Here is an 8,874-nt window from a genome sequence, read left to right as displayed (position 1 = left end):
ACACAGAGCTAAAAACCCAGTTTCTCCCAGTGGTTCTCTCTGTTGTAGATCTGAAAGATCTTTCTGGCTCTCCTTAATGACTAAAGGAAGAAATGAGTCCAAGAGGCATATTTATGTTCTTATCAGCTCTGCTCTTGGTGAATTCACAAGGTAAATCTGGCAGCTGCAGCACACCCTGTTTGGCTGAGTGCCTCTGGCCCAGTCACTGTGCCCCTGGAGCTACCCAACAGCTCTGGTGGCTCCACTTTAACATGTCACACCTTCAAAATATTGTTCAAACCAGGTTTTTGCCTAACTAACATCACATACAGCACTGTGGTCCATCTGCTTAACCCTGGCACGTGGGAAATGCAGATGCGAGATCAACGTGGACAGGTTTCAATTGCTTTCTTCTTACTACAGCCTCCAGCCTCCAGAATTTGCTTTTCCACCAACTATTTCATTTGCCTTCTCACATCATTTCCACATGTTTGATCACTCATTTTTTTGCCATCCTTCTGGAAAGGAAGAGTACCACAGGAGATACTCTGTAATATGGCTTTGCAGGCTGTGATTGAGCAAGAAGCTGATGCCAAGCTAGTCTGGGCAAGGATTCTGGGAACGCAGGGAAGAACAATTTCTGACAGGCCAAGTCTGTCACCCACAGAGAGATAAGAGGGTAAACAGATTCATTGCCTGGACACAGTCCCTAAAGACATCTCATCTCTTGCACCCAGAGGTTGATGGTTGTATGAAACTTTTTGAGGTAGAAGAACACTGTATTTGTTGTTGCTTTTGTGATTGTTCTAGACGGGCAGTTTCAGCTTTTTCGAACTGCAGATGCCCTGTTTTCTGGGGGAGCTGCAGTCTGTTGTCTGGTGGATTTAACCCTGCTGACCATGGGCTTGCCTTCATTAGTTCACATGCACAGATCCTTGCAAGTAGCTCAAAAGCTTTTATTGCCATTTTTATTACTGTATGATCTGACCCTTTCTGGAGGAGCCAGCAGACAAGTGTGAGCTACCCACGGACTTGGGAGATCAGATGTTTCATACCCCTGAGCTTGCTCTGCTCTTTGAAAGGCGGCTCTGCCCCTCCAGCGCTGTCTGCATTGCTCACTTTGGTTCGTCAGAGAATTCCTGGATCGGGCTGCTGCCCTGGTCAGCTGCTGATGCCTTTTTGGAGCTGGTATTATGCTTAAAGAAATCAATCATGGATGTTGCTACCATCTCTTTCAGTCAACCCTAATTAATACAAACCCAGAGCTCCTCCATTTCATATACACTTGGCATTGACTCGCGACACTTCACCCAACATACTGAATGACAGCAGAAGCTTCGCTGCCACCAGTGCCGTTCATGCTACAGAAATAAGCCCAACCACACACGCTCTGAAAGCCTTTTTTAATGTAATGAAGGCCATTTGTGGTCTTCATTTATCTTTCTGTCTTTTCCAGTTCTACTCCTATTGTGCCCACAGAATTCCAGAATCCATTTTTCATTAATATAGAAGCCACACAATGCTCTTTTCTAGGAGTCTTTACTCTGGCTCCCCAAGCACAGGCAGTTCCTAGTCATCTTTTGTGTTCACACTCCCTTTTTCTGTCTTTCCTTTTTGTCCCAGAGGTTACAGCTTGAGCACACCGACACCCACTGGCACTGACAGGATTCTCCAGAGTTCCTTCTGGCCATTCCAGCACAAAGGAGGAATCTCAGAAAAAACCACTGGCAGCTATCTGTAGAACTCCTTTCTCCCCACAAAACAGCTCCACTTCCTGGGGATCTGTGTTGGCAGCATCAGGTGCATGGCTGCCATTTGCACACAGATACCATCATTATCAGCTGGCTTAGGAAAGACCAAAAGCTGGGCTGCTTTACAAGACCTGCATGAAAATATAATCCACTCTAATTCCAGAATTATATCGGAGGTGATGTCAGGTATTAAAAGGAAGAATGTGGTTCTGGCAGGACTCCGGGTGTTTCTGTTCTTTCTTTTTCTGCCTACGGGTTGGAGACTCCCGCCTCCTGTTTCCACTGCCAACACTGGTTTAATCTGGAGCTGCCACATGGAGGCTGTCCAGAGGTTACTTAATGTTATTTTGAGAAAGTGCTTTGAAGTTCTTGAGCGAACAGTAGCAAACTAGAGCAAACTGTGTGTAATTGCAAAGTGGAAGTAATTACATTTCACATGGGAAGCCATGAGAAGATGAAACTGCAGCAGATGAACGTGACCACGTGTGTGTTCCTCTGGTCTCACCTTCTGAGTCCGAACTGCTGCTTGACCAAGCCTTGCTGAAAACAGGAAGATTTATGTGGTTCTGGAAAATGGAAGCCAGAAACTATTGCATGTTGATTTAGGGATCTGCAAGATATATGAGAACACACAAATCAATCACATTCAACAAACTCAGAGGAATTTATACAGGATGGTACTGAAGGAAATCTTCCTTTTCTAGGAAGGAGACACTAGGTCATATGATTTGGTACTGGCAGATGGGAAAGTACAGAGCTGTGAAGCAGGGATGTGGAAAACTAAATGCGGTCAAAACAGGTAAGGCTGAGAGCGTGAAAAGTCTATCCTTTCTCCTTCCCTGAGAGACAGCAAGAGTCCTAGGGGCTTTACAACTGAAAGAAGGTGAAGATAAAAATCACTGTAGGAGTGTTTGGGAAGAACACCGGGCCCAAAGGTCAGGAGTGCAGGATTGCTGGGATCAGGAGAAGTTGCTGTGTTAGGGGTGATGCCATCCCCAGTCACTGGTAAGGATTTTGGTTTGAGGAACCATTTCAGATTCACGCTGCACAGGCCAGGGAGAGAACAATCTGTAGTGTGTGTAACAACACTTAAACATGCCATACTTAGCAACTGCTCAGCATCCCAGCCCTTGCTGTTCACAGGAGGTAAGAGATGGCAAGAGTATGTCAGGGGGCTCAGCGTTTCCTTTCACACTGCCAAGCTTTCTGTCAGAAATTTAAATTTGAGACAAACCCCGCCTATTACACGTGCTGCCTTTGTACCCCAAACTGACCTTTGCTACTGTGAGGTGGCTCTCTTCATTAAATGTACGTGCTTAGCAGTAGATCTGGTGTTACGTATGGACAATTAATGAGGAAAGATGTCACTTACTGCACTGGTGCCGCACGCCTCTGGCTGCCCGAGTTTCCAGTCCTACAAAGCCTGTAAGGGGAAACTGGAAGCCCGATTTCTCGCGTCCTTACAGAGTTTAATTGTGGTATGTTTCTTATCTTGGTGCCTTACCTAACTGTTGGAAGTGACAAAAACAGATGCCATAGAACGCAGGAAAAATGCAGCTGGACTGAACCTCAGGTATTAACAGAGCATATTCCCTTGATATGCACTAATCTTATACCTTCAAAACCAGGAAAGATTCAGTTAAACTCACAATTGTTTTATAGTCTCTGTAGAACCATAGAAGCTCAGGGACCTTTTGTTATTCCTCCATAAAGAGGGAAGTTATAGTGAATGTGCCCTTCTTAAGTTGGGTGTTTTTAAATACTAATGTTTATTGCTCTGCAGTTTCTTTTTAATATGTGCATGGAGAACAAGAAAACACCTCGCTGCACAGGCCTAATTTTAGAAACAAGAAAAGAGTCCTCTGTTAATAACTGGTTACCTCTTTTCCCGTTTGCATAGCTGATCATCGTTAATGATCCAGTTAACAGGATTCATTAGGGAGGTTGAAAGACTTGTGGTTATACAGTAGGTGATCTGTGGTGCTTGTGTATGTGGCTGTCACATCTCTGGGAAAGCTCCCTTGGTTGGACACACACAAACCGCCCCGGCTGGGTCCCACGTGCCGAGCCTGTCCATCCCTACGCTTCTTGAAGGCTGAACATGGCCTTCCCCAGAGCTCCAGTCTGGGGCTCACAGTCCTCCTTTCCACAGAGGCACAGCACCTGGAGCCAGGTCGATGCTCAGATTTCATAACAGTTTCCAAGAACATTTGGGTATAGTAAGAACAAGGAGTAAATACCTAAATAACGTCAGAGCACCTCTCTGCTTTATTCTTCTCACTGTTTTTGGACACAGGTCAAGCTAAAGGCACTGGTCTCCAACACATAATTCTAGGGTTTTTATTAGGTGACTCCCTGATCAGCTTAGTTGAGTAGCCAAAGTGCATTTCCAGGCGATGGGTGACCCAGCAGCCCGCCGCCCGCTGCGGGAGCAGCCAGCCAGGCTGGGCTCAGCGCTGTGCAGGGGCAGGTGGAGCCGGCTGGGTGATTGATTGCAGGGTAGTCCTGGCACATCCAAAAAGCCTCACTAGCTTCCTTCCTCATGCAACTAAACCAGACAGGACCCTCAGTCCTGGTTATGAAGGGGCACTAATGAAAAATTAGTTTAATTTGTGTGTGTTCTTGGTGCAGCATCTGCATTGTCAAAACATCACATCAAGCTGTCCCCAAGGAAAGGGTTTTGGAATTAAAAAAGAAAAAATTTATGAAAGGATTACCAATATATTAGTTGTGTTTTTGCAGAGCTCAGCCGTACATCTGTGTGTAGGAAACACAATACTTGGCTCGCAAACAGCCCTGTGCATCTCACAGGGAATTAATGCAAAAGTGGGAGAAATCGAATCTTAATCTTCTAGAGACTGCAACACTGATATAACATGTCATGCCCTGTCATCACCTGTTGCTAAGGGCTGAGATATTCCCAGTGTCGGGAGGAGACTGTCAATGAGGAGTGCATTTTGATGACTGCAGAGGAGGGGAGATTCTCAGGAACTGCTGAAGATGCTGCTATTTTATAGCCTATAAAATACACCTGACCTGAGGCAGCGGAGCAGCAGAGGCAGCCTGAGGTGCGCGCACTGAAAATATCTCCTTTTGAGCTCCTGACACATTTAGCAGCTGTCAGTCAGGGAGGAGAGCTGATCCTCTCTGAAGCAGACCTCCTCACAACCTATTGTTGCAAAGGCCTAAAACGGGGCTCCTTCTTCAGCCTTCCCTTGTCCCAGATCGAGCATCTCTTTCAGCTTCACATTCTCCTTACGTTCCTCTTTTCATCCTTTGTACGCCGCCGTCTCGCCTCCACCTGCCGCCTCCCCGGTGCCACCTGCTTGCCTCTCTTCACTTACTCTCCTTTGTTTCTTTTCCTTGTCTCTGCTCCCTGGAGGAAAGCAGCACCACGAGCGTATTGTCCCAGGTTGCTCCCCCGAGGCCTTGCTTACTCGGCTTATTATTGCAATCGCAGCCTCCCCTTGCATCACCAGGACCACTGGCACCGCACCGTGTGCCTTGCTGACAAAAACAAAGCCGGACAGAGACGCAAGGAGCCCCAGCAGGCAGGGTGCCAACACACCAGCGGCAGGGAAGGAACAGAGACACGAGCTGAGGAGACTGTGGGCTTCAAGGACAACCAGGGCCAGAGAGCTGGAGGAACACAGGCCTGGAAGCAACAGCAGGTCCCTACACCTACAGAGGGAAGCGTACAGCAATGCAGAAGTTAAGGGAAGGGTCACAACCTTGTTTTTCACAACCAAACATCCATCTTGCCGTGAAATTCCACTAGCAGCTCAGCCTTCAGCTGTAGAAGTGGGGCTGAAGGGCTCCTTTCCCCCTTTGCTGAGCGTCTTTGGATTGTGAAGTCTCCTGGGTCTTGTATGTGCTTTGGCACCTGGCACCAACCGGGCCCCGCTGGGAGACAGAGACTCTCAGCACCAGTACTGTGCAAATTATTAGTATTTACACTGTTAGTGCTGCTGTTACTGTTGTTAATAACAGTAGCAACCTGACACACCAGTTCCTGTGCTGTGTGGGAAACAGGGACTCCATTCCTATGGATTTTCTGCCAGGGACTGGGAATTACAGTTCCCTCATGCACAGGATTGCTGCTCAGGCTGTAATAAACGGCACTGCAGACAAGAGCAGCAACGCAGTGTCACACGGTGCCTTCGTTGGGCCAGGCCTGGGGACAGGGTGGGTCGGCATGGTGCAGCTCCAGCTGGGAAATGAGATGTGACCGCAGGACACCCGAGTTCCCCCAGAGATCCCCAAAGAGCCGGTGGGCACCCGAGTAGCACAGCATCGCTGGTACAGCCTCTCATCTCCGTCCCTTGTCCCCAGCGGGGCCTGGGCAGGGCTGAGTCTCCTGGATTTTCCTGCCCCTCTTCTGTACTGCCATGTCCACAGGTTTTACCCCTCGTTACAAACTGGGAGCAACTGGTGTCTCCTGACTTCCAAAACTTGTGTTGTTGGCAGAGCAGCAGCCAGTGCTACTTAGAGAGCCCGTTCCTTGGTGTGCGGTTCCCGGGGCATGAGGCTGCTCTGGCTTTTCTTCACCCCGACCCTGCAGCAGGGGCCCCATCGGTGCCTGGGCAGGGCTTGGGGGAAGGCTGAGGGACAGAGCTGGGGACAAGGCTCCGGGACAGGGCTGGGGACAGGGCTCCGGGGGAGGGCGCTGCGAGCCCTCGGCTCCAGCCCAGGAGAGGCTCGGCCGGGTGCGGGTTTCTGGAGGCTGGAAGTTAATGCGGGGAGAAGCGCCGGCACAGCGGAGAGACTTTGCCGAGGAGGAAGACTTTCAGAGCAGAAGGATTTAGGAAAGGGTCATCACTCCCCCATCCAGACTAAAGAACAGCTCACAAACTCCTCTGGGCTTTTCAGGGACCCTCCTGGAGCTGAAAATGCCTCTATTCCCTGATCAAGAGCTGGGCCAGGATTTGCCTCTCCCTGAATCACAGGTTTTTTTGCAGCCTCGTTGCCCAAGGCCGTGAGAGGTAAAGAACACGAAGGGAAGTTCTGAAGGTGTCAGGGCAATGAGAGGCTTCTGAGCAGCACTGCCAGGCTCTGGTGTCACCAACACACAGCGACGGCCTCGGGAACACCTCTCAGTGCTCTGCCATAGCTTGCAAAGTCTCCTGGAAAACTTTCTAGGAGCAGACTGTCAATTCACCATAATATTAAGGCACATGAAGGCTCAAAAGACTCTCAAGCCTCCTGGTGAATGAAGAACAGTTCTATACATCTGTACACAAGGAGTATATCCCCATTTCTGGGTAGCGAGCAGAGCCCAGCAGAAAAACTGCAAGGCTCTGAGAAGTTGGGGCTCGGCGAGCCTCATTTAATTCCAAGTGCAGTGCTTGCTCGGGCAGCCCCACCCACATGCCATTTCATGCCTGATTTCTTCTCTGATTTCTTTGGGGAAAGAGAGGGAATTCGAGTGCATGTAATTTGGGTTAACAAGACGCATTATATGCAGCCTCATTCTTGTAAAAACTTTCACAGGGAAATCACCCAGCCCATGGAGAGAAAAAGTTCTCTCCTTATTGTAATTTTTCCAAGGCTAATCAAACTCTCACTGTTACCCTATTGATCACAGGGAAGGTTTGATTCTCTACCGGTTGCCTAGTTAAGGTACAGTAGCTGTTGCTTAGCTTACTACATGCTGTGAGTACAACAGAGATCAACCCTCCGTTTCTATGCTCCTTTTTGTCCCTTCCCTAGATCCCTTTTCCTTCGAAGCTCACCTGCCTTTTGCTTTTGTGGGGCTCTACCTGCTTTTGCCTTCTCCTATATCCATTGAGCAACAAAAGGTGAAAAGCTGGGTTTATACAATTAAAATTGTCAGAATAAGAATGGGAAAAGGCAAAAACCCTGAACAGGTCTGAAGACAGGAGGCAAAGGAAAAGTGAATGTGGCATCCCCCAACAATACGGACAAAAAGGCTCCGTGTCCAGTACCTGTGGGTGTTTTTAGCATAAACTCCCTCCAGCTTGGGCCAGGAATTATAAGGTATGAGCCCTTTGTGGTGGTGTGTGTCCAGAACTGACACTGAATGCACAAGATCTGATCCTGCCATTATTGCTGAACGCTTTATAGTCGCCAAAGCTTGTCTTCCTGTGTGAGGAAAAGCATCAGTCTCCATTTCAAGGTGCAGTTCTGGTCCCCCTGGGGACAGCTGCTGTGTGTCAGCGCACAGCAAGGCGGCAGGAACAGCTACACAAGAGCAGCGTGCTGGAGAAAGGTGCAGGCTTTGCTTTGCCTTCCTGTGCAAGGGTTTCTTTGGATGTGTTTTGTGTCCCTTCAAGTCACTTGGGAGTTTAGGGGAGCTGGAGAGAATAGCTTTTTCTGTCATTATTTGATAACCAATACAGTTCTCTTTGACCCTCTTCCCTCTTCCCAAAAAAGAAAGACCAGCTCAGCATTGTGTTATTTTTCAAAGCCTTTACAAATTAAGACAGTAACATGGAAATCCTCGTTGGGTTTCAGTTCATACTTCCTCCCATGCTGGGCTGAAAAGGGGATTCTTTTGTGATGGCTGTGCTGCTTATTTTTTTTAAACCTCCTGAATTTGGCACACTGCCCTACTTTATTTTCTTTCCATTCTCTAGTGCTGCTCCCATTGGGAGGCTCATTCGCTTCTAATGCATGGTGCTATCTTTTGCAAGTTGAACTCTAAATCCCCATGTTGTTTTTCCTTGCTTGTTATTCAGGTGCAGGGAATGTTAATGATGTCTCTTTGGCTGTGTGGCTTTAATTATTTTTATTAATGTGTTTTATAAAGTAAATTACAGATAAATGTAGATTTTAACTACAGCTTAGAGGTGGCACATCTGTGGGACTTCACAGTCTTTCATTTGTGGGTGAAATGCACAATGACATCTTCCACAGCAAGAGCATGTTCACAGGTGTGACCGGGAGAAGCTTTCCTGAAGCAAAAGCTTCAAAATTAAAAACTGACACCTGATATGCAGAGGGACAGGGAAGGGGAGAGGGAAAGGAGCAGGAGATCTGCAAAATAGCTTGTATTGGAGGCCAGTGAGCACTGCTCCTGCTCAGGGGCAGCTGCCCACGCCGAGGAGGAAACTTCCATTTGCAGCACTCAACAGTCCCCGTCCATAGTCGTCAAACAGTCCTCAAATTAGTGAACCAGAGACCT

This window comes from Antrostomus carolinensis, unplaced genomic scaffold (assembly GCF_000700745.2).
Source record: "Antrostomus carolinensis isolate BGI_N321 unplaced genomic scaffold, ASM70074v2 scaffold22563, whole genome shotgun sequence".
Taxonomy (NCBI): Eukaryota; Metazoa; Chordata; class Aves; order Caprimulgiformes; family Caprimulgidae; genus Antrostomus; species Antrostomus carolinensis.
The sequence above is the reverse complement of the archived record's forward strand: the minus strand, read 5'-3'. Positions refer to the sequence as shown.